The following is an 18,318-nucleotide window of genomic DNA, read 5'->3' on the forward strand; positions in this document are numbered from 1 at the left end:
TTTTATTCTTTTTGGCTTATTAATCATGTAGACGAGGAAAAATGTCTGGGACCCCAAAACGCTTCATGAGTATGACCTGAGCTATGTAACCAGCACAGCGACCAGGACATGTCATCTTATCCGCTGTCACCACCACCATTTAAACAGGCCTGGAGTCTTAATAATCAGAGGCTGTGGGTCCCAGCTTCTCACTGAGGCCAGGGAGGGGCTCCTGCTCACCCCTTTGGCAAGCAATCCAAATAAATGGTTTTCAGGATCTGCTTTAAAGCCAGTGGAGTCAGGCAGGACCGCTCGATCCTTCCCATGATCTCTCTGGGAGGAAATACCCAGAAGGTGGCTCTGCTGCCTGCAGCTCAGTCCCACTGAGGAACAGAGAGGGCTCGGTAAGGTGCAAGACAGAGGCAGGAATGGCTGGGTCTGCTTTCTGGGTGATTATCAATCCTACCATAGAAAACCCAAGTCTTCTGTGACCCTGCTGCCCAAATTCTCCATGGGAAAAGCAATTTCACAGCTATCCCATAGATGAGGGTTCCAAAGAGGGCCTGAAAAACTATGGCAACTGAAGAGTTTTCAGTCACAGAACAAGAGCCATTCACGGCTGTAGCCACTTGAAGTCAGATCCTACCCTGGGTCAGGACAGGGGGCAGGCGATGGACTCAAAGTGTCTGGGAGGAATTTTCCAAACTTGCCTGAATTAGGCTGTGGGTGAAATGAGTGTATGGCTATTTTGTGATATTGGTCTTGGCCCCACCATTGGTCTTGGATCCTAGTGGCAACTGGGAGCTGCCAATAGCTTGTTTCTATCTGATGAATTAGGATCTTTCCCTTTGTGGGAAGGCCAAGACATTGTCTCCAGTGAGACCTTTCACTGTAGCGAGCAATTCTAGCAGCCACTCCCCAGACAGCAGTTTAGGATCCATTTGGAGGTCTGGTAGCGTGCGTGCCTAGCACAGGCCAAGCCCTTGCTTCAATGCCCAGCACTGCAGAGCTAGATGCGGTGGTACACACCTGTAATCCTAACATCCGGGATGTGGAAGCAGGAAGATCAGAAGTTCAAAACCAATTCTGGCTAGAGCAAATTTGAGGCAGGCCTACATTACATGAGACCCTGCCTCGAAAAAATTAAATTAAATTAAAAATCAGCTTCTGTCCTTTCTAAGGGAACTGGAAACAGAACCCCCAAATCAGTCTTCACCTTAACCCCCAAGAGTATCCTGATGTCTGCCCCATGAGCTTCCAAGGGTCTTCTAGCCACAGAAAGACTGAAGCCAGCTGCTAAGACCTTTGGGTACAGTCCTCCTGGCCCACACCTGCAGGATCCAGAGTGTGTCTCTGGTACAGGTGACTGACTTGAAGACATACTTGGCAAATGTGTAAAGTCCTAAGCCATCAACATAGCTGGAAAGTCCCGTACAGGAAGCTCCACACACACTACCTTCAGAAAAGCCAGACAGGGCAGGAGAGCAGAGAAGAAAATGCATTTATCTCTGGAACAAAGGCCAGGCAACCCTCGAGGAGTCTACAGCATTGTGTTTCTGGAAATTCTTATACTTTCAAATGATGCTTATTTTAATTTTTAAAGATTTATTTTATGTGTATGAGTGGCTTGCTTACATATATGAACACTACATGTGTTTCTGGTGCCTGCAGAAGTCAAAAGAGGGGATCAGAGCCCCGTGCTGGGACCTGAACCAAGGTCCTCTGTAAGAGCAAAAAGCGCTCCTAACCATGGAGCCATCACCCCAGCCCTTCTAAATGATATTTTCTGCCAAGACTCTGCAAATACTTGTTTTTATGAGTGACAAAAGGCACAGAAACCGAGACTGCATAGGAACAACCGATGAACTGGTGAGACTCCACTGAAGCAAGGCAGGTGAGCAGAATGGGTCATTGGGGTGCGTGTTCTCTCCACTTCCAAAACTGCTTCCAGGAAACGTAACAATTGAAAAGAACATAAAATTTTTGCATAAAAAATGTTTCAGGCATAATTATATAAGTCATCAACTCACCATAACTGAATTGTTAATTCGGTCCCAAAGAGGGAATGCCACTTTACATGACATTACATCTCTCAAGAAAAGGACATTACAGCTCTCAAGGCAGAAAACCACTTCTCCTTGTGCTCAACCCTACACTTAATTGATTAAGAAGCCGCATAACATCAAAGGTACTGAGTAACAAGATTAGAAGTCTTTAACAATATTTTTAGAATCTAGGAAAATGTATTTGGCTACCTCCTTTAAAAGAAAACCAAAGGGCTAATTTCCCTTTGGGTTTGCACACTCTAAAATGGGTATGTGTTGCTGTAAAAGAATCTCTCACGGTAAAAATGCACTAAACATAATCCTTTCTATAACAAAATTATGTCTGAGTGTATTAATATATTCAGGGAATCTTCTCCATGAGCTTAGGGTTAGGGTTAGGGTTAGGGTTAGGGTTAGGGTCAAGTCCTTGTATCTTCCCTTGCAGGCATGTGCCCTGTAGGTCGTCCTGGACCAAGGGGACACTCAGTGTGAGCTGCCCCATACGGCTGCCCAGAACTCCATCGGCACTCGCCCTGTGCCTCTGAGAGACTAAGAACCTCCGACTCGTGCACTTTAGAAGTTTAAATCCACTACAACAGTGGATGAAGGTTATGGGCGCAACAAAGTGTTTTCTGATCAGCTCTAAGGACGGCTCTACAGGAGAGAATGGATACTTAGTGTTGAAAGTTTTATCACGGTCCATAGTAGAGAACATACAACCACTGTTTTGCTAAAGGGGCATGTTATACACTTCCTACTGAGTGTTTACGCTTACACCCACAGACCTCCGATGCTTTTAGGTAGAGATCCAGAGAAGCCTCTCCTGCCTGTAGTGAGCAGCAATGTGGAGGAGACACATAACTGGTCAGAGTGCTGAGGATAAGCAGCTGTTGCACGCTCAGTTTTAACAGGGCATCTCTATCAATAACGCCCACTCCTTAAGTCTCAGGGAACACCATGAGGGGGCAGAACGAATGTAAGAGCTGGGGGACGGGGGAGTCCTATCCAGGATTTTTGGACATAGCATGACTATTGCACTCAGGAACTCCTATAGGTACGTGTGCCAGGATCAAGCCAGCAGAACCAGTCAGCACAGAACAACTAAGTGGACTTAGTGGGTTATAAAAGTAAGGTGAGGACATGAAGGGGTGGATGTGCATTGGGGGGCATTGAGGGAGTGGGAGAGCAGGGAATGGAGGTGAGCATAATTAGATACATTGTGTATGTGTATAAAACTGTCACTGAATGAATAAAAGGTATTCAAAAAACAGTTTAGATGATAATGCTTATGTTGTATGTATTTTACAATGGAAAATAAAAACAAAACCCTCAATGGTAATAGCAACCTACAGAAAGTTGACAGGCAAAAAATTCAAAGAAGGGCACACTTTATACCCAGGTTTCACTAACTACCCAGGCTCAGTCTTGATGGGTTTTCTCATAAGTTCTCAAAAACTGCACAAGTTTACTCCTGGGACACAGCCTTGGGCCTTGCTTCCTTTCCCTGGGCACCACACTGCTCATAAAGAGCTATGGGAGCTGACTCTGCCTCACAGGGAGACCTTCTCAGAAGGCCAGAATCTCACACTTCTTGGCAGGACCCCCTATACCTCATCTCTAATGCTGTCCCTTTGGCTCGCTCTCCCTAAACTAAAAGAAACAGGGCTCGGAAGATGGCTCAGTGGGTAGAGATGCTTGGCACCAAGTCTGACAGCCTGAGATTCATCTCCAGAGCTCACATGGTGAAAGAGAGAACAGACCCAGGCAAGCTATCTTCTGACTTTCACAAGTACACCATGCCACATGTGTGAATACACTCCTACATGGGTACGATAAATTAAAATGTGATTTAATAATTAAAAACAGGGGGTCTAGAGAGATTACTTAGCAGTTAAGAGCACTGGCTGCTCTTCCAGAGGACCTGAGTTCAACTCAAGCACCCCTATAGCCCCTCATAACTGTCTGTGAGCCAGTCCCAGGGGCTCCAGGGCCTTCTAGACTCTCAGACACAGCACACACTTGGTGCTGAAAAAGATGCAGCCAAGGGGAGAGGGAGGGAAAGGGGAGGTGGCGGTGGGGAAGAGACAGAAATCTTTAATAAATAAAAAAAAATCAAAAAAAAGATGCAGCCAAAACAGCCAAATACATAAAATAAAAATAGAGAAAAAAACTAATAAAGAACTAATACAGAAACTCATAATTGGACAATATACAAAGAACAGGAGCCGTTGGAACATTGAGTCTTAAATGGGATAACCAAACCCTTCCTCTAAGGACTCAGGGACCCATGCAGAAGGGGAGGCAGAAAGACTGTAAGAGTCAGAAGTGACGGGTGACTCCAAGAAAGCCACACATATGAGCTCACAGAGACTGTGGCAGAACCACAGGGCCTTTACAGTTCAAGCCAGACAGAGTCCCCCCAGCATTGAGATGGGGAAGCAGACACAGGCTCCCAGCCCTAACCAAGAAGCGATCTGAAATAGATACCAACACAAGGCAAGCTCACTGGGGCTTTTGTAGACTTTCATCTCATAAAGCTTTTATATGGGTACTTTCTTTCTTGTTGGCCTTTTCTATATCTTAGTTTCCAACTTTGTGGTTTTGCGAGGTGTGTGTGCTTCTCGGGTTTGTTGTTGCTGTTGTTTGTTGAAGAAAGAGAGAAAGCAAGGGCATGGAGTTGGGAGGGCAGGCAGGTGAGGGGATTTGGGAGGAGCTGGGAGACAAAAAAAGCAGGGTTAGCATAGATTGTAGGAAAACAAATATTTTTATTAAAAACAAAAAAGGCACAGCAAAGATTTTATATGTGTATATATATTATCACATATTTATTTAATTTACTGTGTGTCTTTGTTGGGGGTCTATATTGCTGTGAAAAGATACCATAGCAACTCTAATAAAGGACAAACATTTATTTGGAGTGGCTCACTTACAGTTTCAGAGGTTCAGTCCATGACTGTCATGGCAGGGAGCATGGTGGCATGCAGGCAAAGATGGTACTGGAGAAGTAGCTGAGATTCCTACATCTTGCAGGGAACAGGAAGTCAACTGAGACACTAGGAGGTATCCTGAGCATAGGAAACCTCAAAGCCCTCCTCCACACTGGCACACTTCCTCCAACAAGGCCATCCCCACTCCAACAAAGCCACACCTCCTAATAGTGCCTATGAGATTATGGAGTCAACTACATTCAAACTACTTAGCTATGATAATATTATAAATAATATACTTAAACAAATGCACATGTCTAAACTTTGTTCATCTCCTGCCCTGAGCCCAGCCTACAATTCTCTGAGATTCCAGCAATTTACTGTAGACCCAGAGGCTACCATACAGCCAGACCTGGAAGATTCCAGAAACCAAAGATTCCAAATAATAACACACAGCAGCTGTGGTACTCCCCTGCTACGGCTCTGGGCAACTGTTGTTGCCAAGGAGTCAACAAGTTCCCATGAGGTACATTGTTCCATAGCTGCTAAATTCAAGACCAGCACAGCCCTCCCAGCTTCCTGCAGACAAGAGACTAAATTACTCACTGCCTGAACTTCTCAAGTACCATAAACCTCAGCAAGTGTCCTGTCCCCACACCATGCGCTCCACATGGCCACTATGTGTCCCTTATTCACCCTGTGGAGCACAGCTCTACTCTGTGCTTGTTACTTCAGGGAGGAGGTCGCTGAAGAGGGACAGGGTCTGTGAATCTCCCTCCAGCTATGGATTGTCCTCTTATCTGAGCACAATAAACCATGAAATCAAGTTAGCCTTAGTCTACAACAGGGCCTTACAAACCTTCACACCTTCACACCCTCTAGCTCCTAACCAGATACCCCTATATTTGCTACTCCTGAAAATTTTGGTCACGTTAGAAGATGTGGACATGTAGAAAGAAGAAACCACATGTGCAGATGACAGTGACTCCCATTAGAGCGCCCCTTCAACTTGTATTGCTCAATCTCCCTCAAAAGTAGCTCACAGACAACCGACTAAGGAGCAGTCCTGAAGAAAAAAGCAAGTCCCCAAAGTTCTCAGTCTTTCTCACTCAGAACCTTCTGAGAGTCGGGACTGGGAGCTGGAAATGGCCTCTCTCTCTCTCTCTCTCTCTCTCTCTCTCTCTCTCTCTCTCTCTCTCTCTTCTGAACACATTCCCCAAACAGCAGATAGCATGAGGGAAATGCAGGCAGCAGGACCAGCAGCCTCTGAGAGCTCTGAGAAAAACTCTCTCTTCATTTCTAAAGAGAGGGGAGAGAGATTTGGAAATGGCACATGATCTGCCTCCCAGGAATGATGAAGAGGAAGATACTCCAAACTAGCTGAATTCCCGGATTCTCACCCCAAAGTTCTTGGGAGGCTTTTAAAGGGACGCTGATGGAGCTGGCTGATGCCACTAGCTTCCTTTTGGTTCTGCCTTCTGAATATCAACCCCCCCCCAACTTGTCCATTTCCTCTTGCACCAAATTTTCAGTGGAAGTTGACAAGGTGTAGAACTACACCTCCAATTAAACCTCCTTCAGCAGTGGAACTGTTTTCTGGATTGTTCCAGGCATGCCCATGCTCTCTGGTCAAAGGAATAACAGACGAATCAAATCAGCCATGATCCTGACCTTGGCTTCCAGCAGTAACCCATTGGCCTGCTCTCAGCTGGTCATTCTCAGACTGCTCTGAGGTGCTAACAAGCGGAAATCAGGCAAACACTTTTGCTTCTGCCAATGGCCCAGCCTCCATGGGGCCCTGGAAAGACAGGAAGGCTCAGCCTAGCTTCACATGGGCCTCCAGCTTGCAAGTTTTTAGCTTTCCTTCTAGTCCTTGGAGTCACTGAGACTGGATCTCTGTGGGGTTCAAAAGCAAAGAGGTCATGGGAGTCAGAACTCCAGGGTAAGAAGCAGTCACCATTCCACCTCGATATCTCTCCTTCTGGGTGTCCCTTGCCAGCTTCTCTGCCTCCATTTCATCCTTCAAGTAGTTGGTATCAGAGTAAAACTTACTATCCTAGCTTGCCTCAGCCATCAGCTTGACACAGCCCAAAGTTCTCTGGAGGACTCTCAGTTGGAGAAGTGCCCACATTGGCATGGCCTGAAGCCAAATCTGTGAGGAATTGTATTAACTGATGATTGGGAAAGCCAAGCTCACTGTAGGAGGTACTATCCCTAGGCAGGTTAGCTAAGCTGAGCCAGAGAGCAAGCCAGTAAGTAAGCAGCACCCTCCAAGGCTTCTGTTTCAGTTCCTAGCTGACTTTTCTCTGTGATAAACTGTTACCTGAAAATGTAAGCTGAAAGAGACCCTTGCCACCCCAAGCTGCTTTTGGTCACAATGTTTCTTACATGTAACAGAAAAGTAACCAATACATAACCCCCCCAAGGAGTGGAGCTTGGAAAAGGAGGAGGTTGAAACAAAGTTACTTTCCCTAAGTGTTCACAATGATACCTCATTCCCGGAGATATCTCAGACACCAAGAGTGGTCACCAAGAGCGGTATCATTGCATGAATATTACACCAGTTACAATTACCCCTAGTGTCTCTTAGAAACTTAATACTAAGTATCATCACTTCATTAAAACTCAAACACAGGACCAATCCAAATGCTGTTTTCCTTGTATCCTTACATCATCCAACTTGAAATGCTATCCTCCAAGTCAACATTACAGAAATCCCTGTCAACTCAGAGGTCTCCACCGCTCTGCAGCCCTTGCTGAATACCTGGGTCCAGAAACCATAACGCCCACCTATGAGACTGTCAAAAATTCCCGTGTGCTCCCCAAATGTATTGTTAGGTGAGCTGTGAGTCTGCTGATTCCAGAGGCCAAGAAATTCACCCCCATGAAGATGAGACAGTGACCGACAACCAGTCCCCAGAGAGGTGGCTGGCCTTCCATGAAGGAACTGAGGAACCAGGAAAGCACCCTGGTGGTCCCCCTCAATCATCAGCAAGCAAGGGATTTGTGGGGGTTTCCGGGTTAGGATTCATCTTTAAATTCCTCTGTGCCTCATTTGCTGTCTTCTAGCAAGGAATACTGTAATGACTTGCCACTCACAACCCATCTCAACATGGAACATGCCTGAAAAAGAGAAGGAGAGAAACCAGATGACAGGTCCCTAATAGGTCCTAGGATGTAACCCAACACAACATACAATGTCCTGTGTGTCACCATGGAAACCTCAGTTTTAGAAGAATTCCCCAGTCTCCAAAGACACCAGACTGGGGAAGCAGGCCATGCCATGCCAGCCATAAGCAAGGCTGGTTCTACTTATCTCAGAAGATCAAACACACAGGAACGCATGAGTCACCCCCAGATTACTCCTAATGAGGGGCGCAGTCTGTGGAGACTGACACGATGGAAGCCAGAGCTCTTTGTCCATCAAAGTTGGACAAGAACAGACAGCTCCTACTTCCCCAAACTTCAACTCTGCCTGAGCAGAAACAGCTTAACAGAAAATCATGTCATGCGCTAATGTTTTCCATAAGGAGCCAGAAGTCCTCTGCACAGCTGCAGCTCAAGTGGGAAGAACCCACTCATCCCTGGGGCACCCAGAATGAATGCATTTAAGACGCATCGAGTCAGTGTGCTCAGACAAAATCCTGGTCTTGTGTCTGTGTGTTCATTTAGGTAGATATGCCTGCAGGTCTCTCCAGACTACCATTTCTTTGCTGGACAGTGATCTCAGGAAGTTAAGAGTCCTAATACTTTGGAAGAAATTGCCACCCCAGTAATGACATAAGTGCTCCCAGGAAGTGGCAGGTTATAGCGGGAATCGGTTGTACGGAGGCTGCAAGCCCTGCCGCTTCTACTCCAATGTGCTGATACTATATTAGCAAACAGGTTGGAGTTGTATGGTAGATTCCTAGGGGGCAGGGAAAGCCTTTGACTCTGGAACTAACCTTATTCTGTACTCTAACAACACGGGCTTCCTTAACCACTGAGATAACCAGGGCCTGCCAGGAAATCCCATCAAATCTAGAATGTTCCCAGCAACCCTGGAGTGTTCAGTTATCCACAATGTTTTGCAGCCCAGCGACTGTTGGTGTTTGCAGCTTCTTCATCCCGTGACAAGGTATCCTGAGCACTGTGGGGTGTTTGGAAGCATCTCAGGGTTCTACCTCCAGGCAGGAGCATTCCCACTGTGACAGCCCAAACTGCAGAAATTCCCAAGCATGCCCCCTGTTGAGAACCCCTGGTCCCAAATGAAGAGGAAGTTCTTGGTTTTGACACCAGATGTCAGCCACTGCCTGTCACTCTGATAAGAAGAACCAGCAAATTTTAGCTCTTTCTTTCTCACTTTGGATTCTGCTAAAGGGAACATAAAAGCCATCCCGGAGTTTTTGCACTTGGAGCTCCGCAGGAAGAATCGAGGTGGTCCCCCTGGCATCCAGGGCTCCTCATGTTTCATGCATAGGTTGTGGCCCCAGTGGCACTCAGGTCCTGCTTATGAATAACTGTTCCATGCTCCTCAGGGAACAAATCCTCCGGCTTTCGAAGGACACCCAGACAGCTTGCTTAATGATCATTGGGACGTTGTGGCACCGATTTTTAAAATGAAATACACATAAATATCCGAGCCTGGGGGTTATTTCTCTCCAGCCCTGATGGCCTCTCTCATCTTAAAATAATTTACAGGAATTCTGCAATTATAGTAGGTTCAGGGTTGTTTTTCCTTGCATCACTTTACAGAGATACTTATCAAAAGCCCAAACCAGACCCCATAAATCGCTCGCTTCCTTGGTAGACTCCACAGTTCTGGGTCCCATGTGGTCTAGCATAGGGTCACTTGGTGAGAGGCCAAGCTGCCAGACGTCCCTCCCTCGCTGCTTTTTTAATTTCCTCTCTTCCTTCCTTTATTCTCTGAGATACTTCATCTTTACATAAAAGGCAGTGCACAACTTTACGGGGGATTTCATTTTAAATAAAATGTTCTTGAAGTTTAAAAAGAAGAAAAGGAAGAAAGAAAGGGGGTGAGAAAAACCTTTTCTTGATGACTTGCCTGGGATGCCTTGGCTCAGGCTGTTGGCCGGGTTCCCACCTCGTTCCACTCTTGCAATCGGTTACTCTCAGACAACTGGTCAATGGCGGCAAAGCTGAACAAAAAGGGAGTGGGCTCCCTGGCTGTGTTTCCTAAGTCCTGCTATTTACAGAAGACAATCCAGCCCGCTTTTGCCAGGCAGTTTTCTCCATCTGCTGGCTGGCTCCCTCCTGCTACCACAGCACAGGGCTTTGTGTGGCAAGTTCCTTGCAAGTGGCTGATCACCCCGTCTTCCTGATGTCCCCTGGCCTCTCCAGCTTCTTTCTTCATGATATGAATCCGTGATGTGGGGACTGTCCCCCACCATGAAAGATTCATTTCTGTGTGTGTGTGTGTGTGTGTGCGCGCGCGCGTGCACTTGTCTGTGTAGGTGTGCATGCTCCTGTGGGTCAACATGTGTTCTGGTGAGTGAGGAGGTCAGAGGTCAGCCTCAGGTGTCATCCCCAGGAGCCTATTACTTTTGAAAACAGGACTTTCCATTGACCTAGGGTTCATTGATTTGGCTAGACTGGCTGGCCAGTGAACCCCAAGATCTACCCATCTCCACCTTCCCAGATCTTGGACGACAAGTGCACACCATCACATCCAGAACTTTCCATAGGTTCTAGGGTCCAGCTCAGGACCTCACGCTTGTGTGTAAACACTTCACTGACTGACCCATCTCCCTAACCCATGAACATTCATTTCTTTAACCACTGACTCTTGTACAGTGACCTTATAAAGAAGTAATGGACAGACTCGACAGGTACACAGTATTACATTTTGGCTTCTTTTTGCCCTTTTTGGTTTGTAGAAAATAATGCTTCCTGTAACTTACTATGAAGGAAATCTAGAGAAGAGTTTTTTCCTTCTTTTGACCCAAAGCTTATTCAGTCCTTATTATTCTGGGTTGGTTAGTGCAAGAATCCAGGCTGGCCAGCGGACGAGTCTGGGCTGGCCAGTGGATGAGTCTGGGCTGGCTAGCAGTTGAGTCTGGGCTAGGCAGTGGATGAGTCTGGGCTGGCCAGCGGATGAGTCAAGAAATTGCTGAAATGTGATTTTCCAGGAGGAAGTTATTATTCTACAACACAAAAGCACACTGCGTGTGTGTGTGTGCTTTGTTTCTGTGCTGTGGGATCTCCCTAATGCATGGCTCTCTTCCCTTCCTTATAGTGCTCTCCTAGCGCCCTAGTTGCATGCATCTTCCTGACTTGAGATGTCATGATATCCACCCCCCATTCTTAGCCTGGGCTAGACTGCTGCTGTTCCGTGATTGCTAAATGGGCGTGATCTCTTATGGGTGGTGGCAGCCCTGTGTCAAGGACAGGTCTTACACGTGAATCAGAAAAGGCAATCTTTACTGTAGTGTGAGTGGCCTACCTGGTGTTCTGAATAGGTCTGGGTTTGGACAGTGTGGGCATTCTCTCATTTGTTTGCTCGGCACCTTGAGAGGTACACAAGGTTTCTCAGTGGGATAACCTGACTAAGCCTGAGTTAGACTGCTGTAGGGGTTTTAGGAAGGCGCAAGGCAGCTGCATGAAAAGGTGCAGCATCAAGCTGGGAAGCAGGGAAGGAGCAAAGGGCCCCACCAACATTCCACCTGCCCAACCTATCACCTGACGTGAATTAGAATTTAAGAAGCTGTCACACCCCCAGCTGCTACTGTTGAGAGAATGAAGCAAGCCAGAACTCTGCATTGAAAGTACACTGCTTATGCTCAGGAAGAACTCAAGGCAAGGGCACCAACTCTATCCTACTGAAGGAGACAGCAATGAGAGGCAGGAGAAGCTGGCGCTGGTGACAGAAGTGACTGAGATCATTGGCACAAATGGAGTCAAAGCAAATCAGCCATGCTTAAAACAACCAATGCCAGCGAGCAGTTCCCCTGACATCCAGAGGGAACTCTGCTCCCACCACACTCTGAGGAAGCACTCTGTCCTCCGGACTCTGTGGATGGCGACATGCTTGGGTAAGAAACACTCTTAGGACTTAGAGAAGTTTGTTTCTAACCTGGAAAGGGCAACTGATAACTTCATCCATATCTTTCTTTGTTACCTGTTCCAAATTGCTTGTTCTCTGACCAAAACAGTCATTTGGGATCGATCAAGAGAAGAGTAAATGGTGAAGTTTTTTACATTTGGGAATTCTCTAGAGAGATTTCTCAGCACTTCAGAGCACCGGCTGCTCTTCCAGAGGACCCAGGTCCGTTCTCCGCACCCACATGGTGGCTCACACCGCATATAACTTCAGTTCCAAGGGATCTGATGCCTTCTTACCTCTGACGGTAACAGGCATGCATGTGGTACACATACACACATGCAGGCAAAACACTCACACACATGAAGTAAAATAAATGAATCTAATCTTTCAATTCTGAGTGATCTACAGCTCAAGGAATAAATTTCAACAGAACTTATAACATATATTGAACTGAACGGAAATGAAGGCACGAACACAAAAACTGTTAGATTGTAGCTAAAGCAATAAGATAAGAAAAGCGCGGAGCACTGCATGCCTGCATTAGACAAGGAGGAAGTTCCCATACCAACAAAGTAGGTGGCTCACAAAAGGAAAATAGAAAGAAAAACGTGAGAAGGAAAACACCGACATGACCTGACCAGAGCAGAAGCAGGGGAATGGGAAGAGCAGGAAATCAATAGTATTTAAAACAGAGGCTGGAAGAAAAAAACCACCACTGGAACACTAAAATTCTCCGCTGACAAGATCAAGAAAAATGGCAGAGTTTCCTAATAATGCTCTCCTAATAAGAAATTACTCTCCCTGCATTATTAATGCCTAGAAAACAGCAGTGCGTGTTACTACATATTCTGCAGACATCAAAAAGCAATCACGATTCCGTGACACAAATTTGACAACTTGATGAAATGGAGCAATTCAGAAACACCAACGAGCATGGCGCTGAGAGGTAAACAGTCGCCCCACAATGATTAAAGCAATGCAGTTTCTATTTGAAAACCCCTTCCGCAGCTGCCTGCAGGCCCGCATTCCCGCACTTAAGAGTTCACAACGGTACAAGATGCCACCCGGAAAGGAGGGGACTCTCTTGTTTAACGGTCAACAGTGCCTTGACCTCTGAGCCAAACAGAGCCCCAAAAAAAGAAAACTGCAGTCTAAAGACCACTTACAGATGTAGGCGTAAATAAAGAGCATTAATAAAATGCAGGACAAAGTACAATATAGGTTTCCTTCACACACACACACATATATATGTATATCCATAAATTGTACAAACATATGTTCAGGTGAAATCCATTCCAGGGCTGAGAGACTGGTTCAATATTTGAGGATCACATGGATGAGGGAGGACCTCGTGGGTATGCCCCCCTTCCGGAGGAGCCATAATGGTTGTGGTTGCTGGGGGAGAAGGAGTCCTATTTCTCGGTGGTGTGGCTACTGGCACTTTCCGTCACCCTAGTAAATTAGTCTACCCATGTTCATCAGGCCACCCTAATTAAACAGGGCCGAAGAAGAAAAGGCGCGAGAGTTAAGGGCTTGGCAAGGAGGAATAATCTGGTCAGAGGGAAAGAGGGGAGGAGATGGTAGAAAATTGTGGGGCGGGGGTGGGGGGCTTCCCAGCAGGCAGAGGAAAGCCAACCCGGGTCCATGGGCCCAGGCTGGTGGGAAGACATCCAGTTTCTAATGGCTCCAGACAAGTGGCCGTCCCCATTTTAAGTAAATAAGGGCCAGAGAATTGGGAGTTAGAGAAGTGAATGGCTCATCCGCCATGGAAAGACACATAAGGGAGAAAGGTAGAAAGAGAGGATTGGGCAGAGGTTGGAGGCCAGCTTGCCACCTGGGTCCGTGGTGACAATGGTGAGTGTGGACTAAGGAGGGGGATCTGCTTGTCCCCGGAGACCGTGGCGATGTCTGGATCAGGTGGCATTCGTGGGTCTTTGGTACTACAGTAGCCAGGGTCTGTGCTGACGTCCAGTGTTCCTGCTGCCTTTGAAGGCCATGCAGACACACAAGATCAAGGGTCAAGTTAGTGTCCCAGGGCCATACTGCCACCGGGAGCATAAGTGACATCCAGACCCAACTCCCACTAAGGACCTTGCTGGGATTCATGGTCCGACTGCAGTTGGGGTCTGACCTTTAGTCCAGGTCCTGTACTGCCAATAATGGCCAAAAAGAGGCCCAGGGCTGGGGCTACAACCTGCTGCTTAGGTGGCATCTGGCAACCACATGGTTGTTGGAACCATTCCCACCTGAGTGACCATTGAGCCAGGATGCTGTTGGGTACAAGCTGCTGCCAAGGGCTATGTCTGGGTCCATGATCCAGCCGCAGCTGGGGTCTGTGTTGATGTCTGTGGCTAGTAGCACCTCGGAAAACCTTAGCTAACAGGCAAGATGAAAACAGGGGATAATAGTCAGTCCCGCCCTTTACTGCCCTAGGAAAGCTGGCCTTACCTCTCACTGCCTGCTACAGCAAGAGAGCTGGCCCCTGCATTCAGGAGAGAGGGCTCCTATCCCTCACCACACACCAGGGTGAACCAGCCCTGAGAGCATGCATGAAGGGGAGCTGACTCAAACATCACACCCGAGGTGAGCGGCCCCAGTGATGCAATCTGACCTGCCTGGCTAACACCGAGGCCCACCCTAGCATCTACCCCATCTACGTCCTGCTGGAGCTCGTGAAGGTCTGGTCCTGCCGAATGATCCACGAGATCTCCAGGACACAGGATACCCCAGAAGAGCTCCGGTAACAACCCAGTGAAGATGGTATACCAAAAACTAGAGGCCTTGAACCAGACCAGTGACCCATTGCAATGGACAGTGGCCAGTCAAGCTGATTGACAGGTGTATACTATAGGACACCTATACTATAGAAGCCTCCAGTCCATCAGGACGGATGAGAGGAAGAAGAAAAGAAGCAGCAGAGATTTTGCTGTTTTGGGTGTGGTTTTTTTGTTGTTGTTCTGTTTTGGTTTAACGGCTTTTTCTTTTCTTTTGTTTTTGCTTTTGTTTGCTTGCTTGTTTTGTTTTGTTTTCTTTCATGAAGGGATGCAACAGGGACGAGTGGGGAATAAACAGGAGGTGAACAGAATTGGGGTGCATGATGTGAAACCCCCAAAGATTCAATAGAGAAGTTTAAAAATAAAGAAAAGAGGGAATTTTTATTTATTTTGAAATGTTCATAGGTATATACAATGTATCTCAACCACACCCATTCCTTGTGCCCGCCCCCCAGGATCCCCATCACCCCTCACTCCCTCTGTCATGTCCTCCTTTTGTAGTTTTGATTTATTTACTTACTTGATTTTTAACCCACTGAGTCTAATTGGTGTTGCCCATGGGCACACAGGTGTGTGGCCATCCACTGGGGCTTGGGGAACCTACCAGTGGCCACGCTCCTAAGGAAAAGTGACTCTTCCTCCTTCAACAGCTATCAACAGCCAATAGCGGCTCAGCTAGAGACCAGCCTCTGAAGAACCTCCAGTCTGTGCTGGAAGGTCAACTGGCTTGATCTCAGGTGGATCTTGTGTAGGTGACCACAGATACTATAAACTGGTGTGTGCACAGCCAGGCCATGCATGCCCTGAAGTCAGAGATTCACAGCACTTATAGAGGGAACTGTGGTTGAAGGACAGAATATAATAGATGGAATCAGAGGAAAATAAACTGTAAATCGATAAAATCAGTCAGTAACAGAGCTGGAGAGTGAGCGTCTCTGCTTCAAAGGTGTCTCTTAAACTAGGGTGTGGTATTTGGAGGGGACGCTTTGCTTATTTATGGGGGCTCTGGAGTAGATGTCCTCATCACGTCCCTCGTGTCCCTTGTGGTCCCTCCACGTGAGGACACGGCAAGAACACACCTCTCTAGCCCAGAAAGCAGCACTCCCCAGACTTCGATTCCACTGGCACGTCGACCTCGCTCTTCCAGAATCCTGAAAGTACAGTAGTATTTTCTTCATTGGATATTTCACTTACAGTATTCTGCAAAGCACCCTACATGAGCGAGACGATGATCCACCCTGGTAACAAGCTAAAGTATGAAGGTCACCAACTCAACAGAAAATCTCATAAAACTAGGAATCGGGGAGAGATACCCAAACTCAATAAATAACTTCATGCACACATACGGAAGGACACGCTTCATACTGAGATGCCGACTGCCTTTTCTCAGAGAATGGCGGGGGTGTTTGCTACTTCTTTAGTTCAAGGACTGAAAGTGGGGTTCAGTCGGCATACTCAGGGATGGAAAGAAAATGATAGACATACAGCTTGGAAAGGAAGGAGTAACATTGATACACACTCACTCATATTCACACACAAAAACACATATGCAGACATACACACACGTGTATATATATATTCATACACAGTCACACATATATATTTATACACACATACATATTCATAAATATACACACTCATACACACAGATACACACTCAAGCACACATACAGACTACATCACACACATGCACATGTATCTCACACATGTATACGTATCACACATGTCACACACACTTATACACATCAGACATGCTGCACGCACACACATACATCTCACGTATTCAAACTCATCACACATACTCACACATATACCCATATAGCACACATGCATCCACAACACACACATCACATACCACACACATGCATGCATATCACATGTGTATCACTCACACTCTCACACATATGCCCACACATCATAAGTGCACACATATCAAACAAGCACGCACATCACACATGCATGCACACAGAATCATACTCACAGCACTGACACACACAAAACCCTTGCACATTTTATAGTGTAGCAATCCCTAAAATCAAGAAAAAGAATCTCCCAAGGTTCAGAGGCTACTGCTGCCCAACAGCAAGGAAACAAGAGCAACCTAGATGCCCATCAGCCAAGAGGAGGTCGGTGAAAGGGGCAGGCACATGCAACAGCGGAATTTCACACAGTCAGAAAGAAAAGCGCAGTTGTAAAACTTACAAGAAAATAGATAGAACTAGAAGACACTATTCTAAGGGAGAGTGGCCAGGCTCAGAGAGACAAATGCTGTGTGTGCACTCTTGTCTGTAGATTCTCACCTCTAACTGGGAGAACACACATCCAGGTGGGAAAAAATATGGGTAAAGACCAAGAAACTAGAAAGAGACTCATGTGACTGGAAAAAAGAGGCTTCAAGGTAGGGAGAAAAGAACTGAGACCAAGTGGAAGGGGATATTGGGGGTGTAAGGGAAGAGTAGAGGAGAGAGAGATGGGAGATGAGAGAGAGCAGGGAAAGCCAACCAAAGTGAGATAATACAGGGATTCCATATTGTCTTAGTTAGGGCTTGTATTGCTGAGAAGAGACACATGGCACAGCAAGTCTTCTAAAAGGAAAACATTTAACTGGGGTGGCTTACATTTTCAGAGGTTTAGTCCATTATCATCACGGCAGCATGCAGACAGACACGGTGCTGGAGAAGGAGCTGAGAACCCAAACAACATCTTGACCTGAAGGCAACAGGAAGTGGCCTGTTTCACTAGTTATAGCTTGAGCAAAGGAGACCTCAAAGCCCTCCCCACAGTGACACACTTCCTTTGACAAGGCCACACCTATTCCAACAAGGCCACACCTCCTAATAGTGCTACTCCCTTTAGGGGCCATTTTCTTTCAAACTACCACATTCCACTCCCTAGTCCCCAAAGGCTTGCAGACATACTATAATGCAAAATTCTATTCAATCCAACTTCAAAAATCCCCATAGTCTATCACAGTCTCAAACTTACTTAAAAGCCTAAAATTCAAAGTCTCTTCTAAGATTCGTACAATCTCTTAACTGTAATCACCTGTAAAATCAAAATCAAAAAAGCTGATCACATACTTCCAAAATATAATGGCACTGGATATACATTAGTGTTCCAAAATATAGGGCAGGGAGTATAGTGAGGAATCCTAGACCAAACTGTCTTAGTGATTCTATCGCTGCAACAAAACACCATGACCTAAACAGGTTGGGGAGGAAAGGGTTAATTTGACTTAAATACTTACACAGCTCTGTTTATCAGTTGAGGAAGTCAGGACAGGAACTCAAACTGGGCAGGAACCTGGAGGCAGGAGCAGATACAGAGGCTGTGGAGGGGAGCTGCTTATTGACTTGCTTCCCATGGCTTGCTCAGCCTACCTTCTTTTTTTTATTCATTTATTTATTAAAGATTTCTGTCTCTTCCCCACCGCCGCCTCCCCTTTCCCTCCCCCTCCCCCAATCAAGTCCCCCTCCCTCCTCAGCCCAAAGAGCAATCAGGGTTCCCTGCCCTGTGGGAAGTCCAAGGACCACCCACCTCCATCCAGGTCT

General features: G+C 46.6%; 1 long non-coding RNA gene across 2 annotated transcripts in view; it reads right to left on the bottom strand.

The window, feature by feature from the left end:
• Positions 1–15,262: 15,262 nt before the first annotated feature.
• LOC126515380 (uncharacterized) overlaps positions 15,263–18,318 on the bottom strand; it is a 7,403-nt gene continuing 4,347 nt past the window's right edge. Inside the window, exons 2-4 of one of the 2 annotated variants that reach the window (XR_007595836.1) lie at positions 18,015–18,070; positions 17,386–17,476; positions 15,263–15,918 (exon numbers count right to left, since the gene is read on the bottom strand). This is a non-coding gene — a long non-coding RNA (uncharacterized lncRNA). The remainder of the gene's footprint in view (positions 15,919–17,385; positions 17,477–18,014; positions 18,071–18,318) is intronic. The other variant, XR_007595837.1, reaches the window with a different exon arrangement.

This window comes from Alexandromys fortis, unplaced genomic scaffold (assembly GCF_014885135.2).
Source record: "Alexandromys fortis isolate MF-2015 unplaced genomic scaffold, M_Fortis_MF-2015_v1.1 scaffold_160, whole genome shotgun sequence".
In the NCBI taxonomy this organism is placed as follows: Eukaryota; Metazoa; Chordata; class Mammalia; order Rodentia; family Cricetidae; genus Alexandromys; species Alexandromys fortis.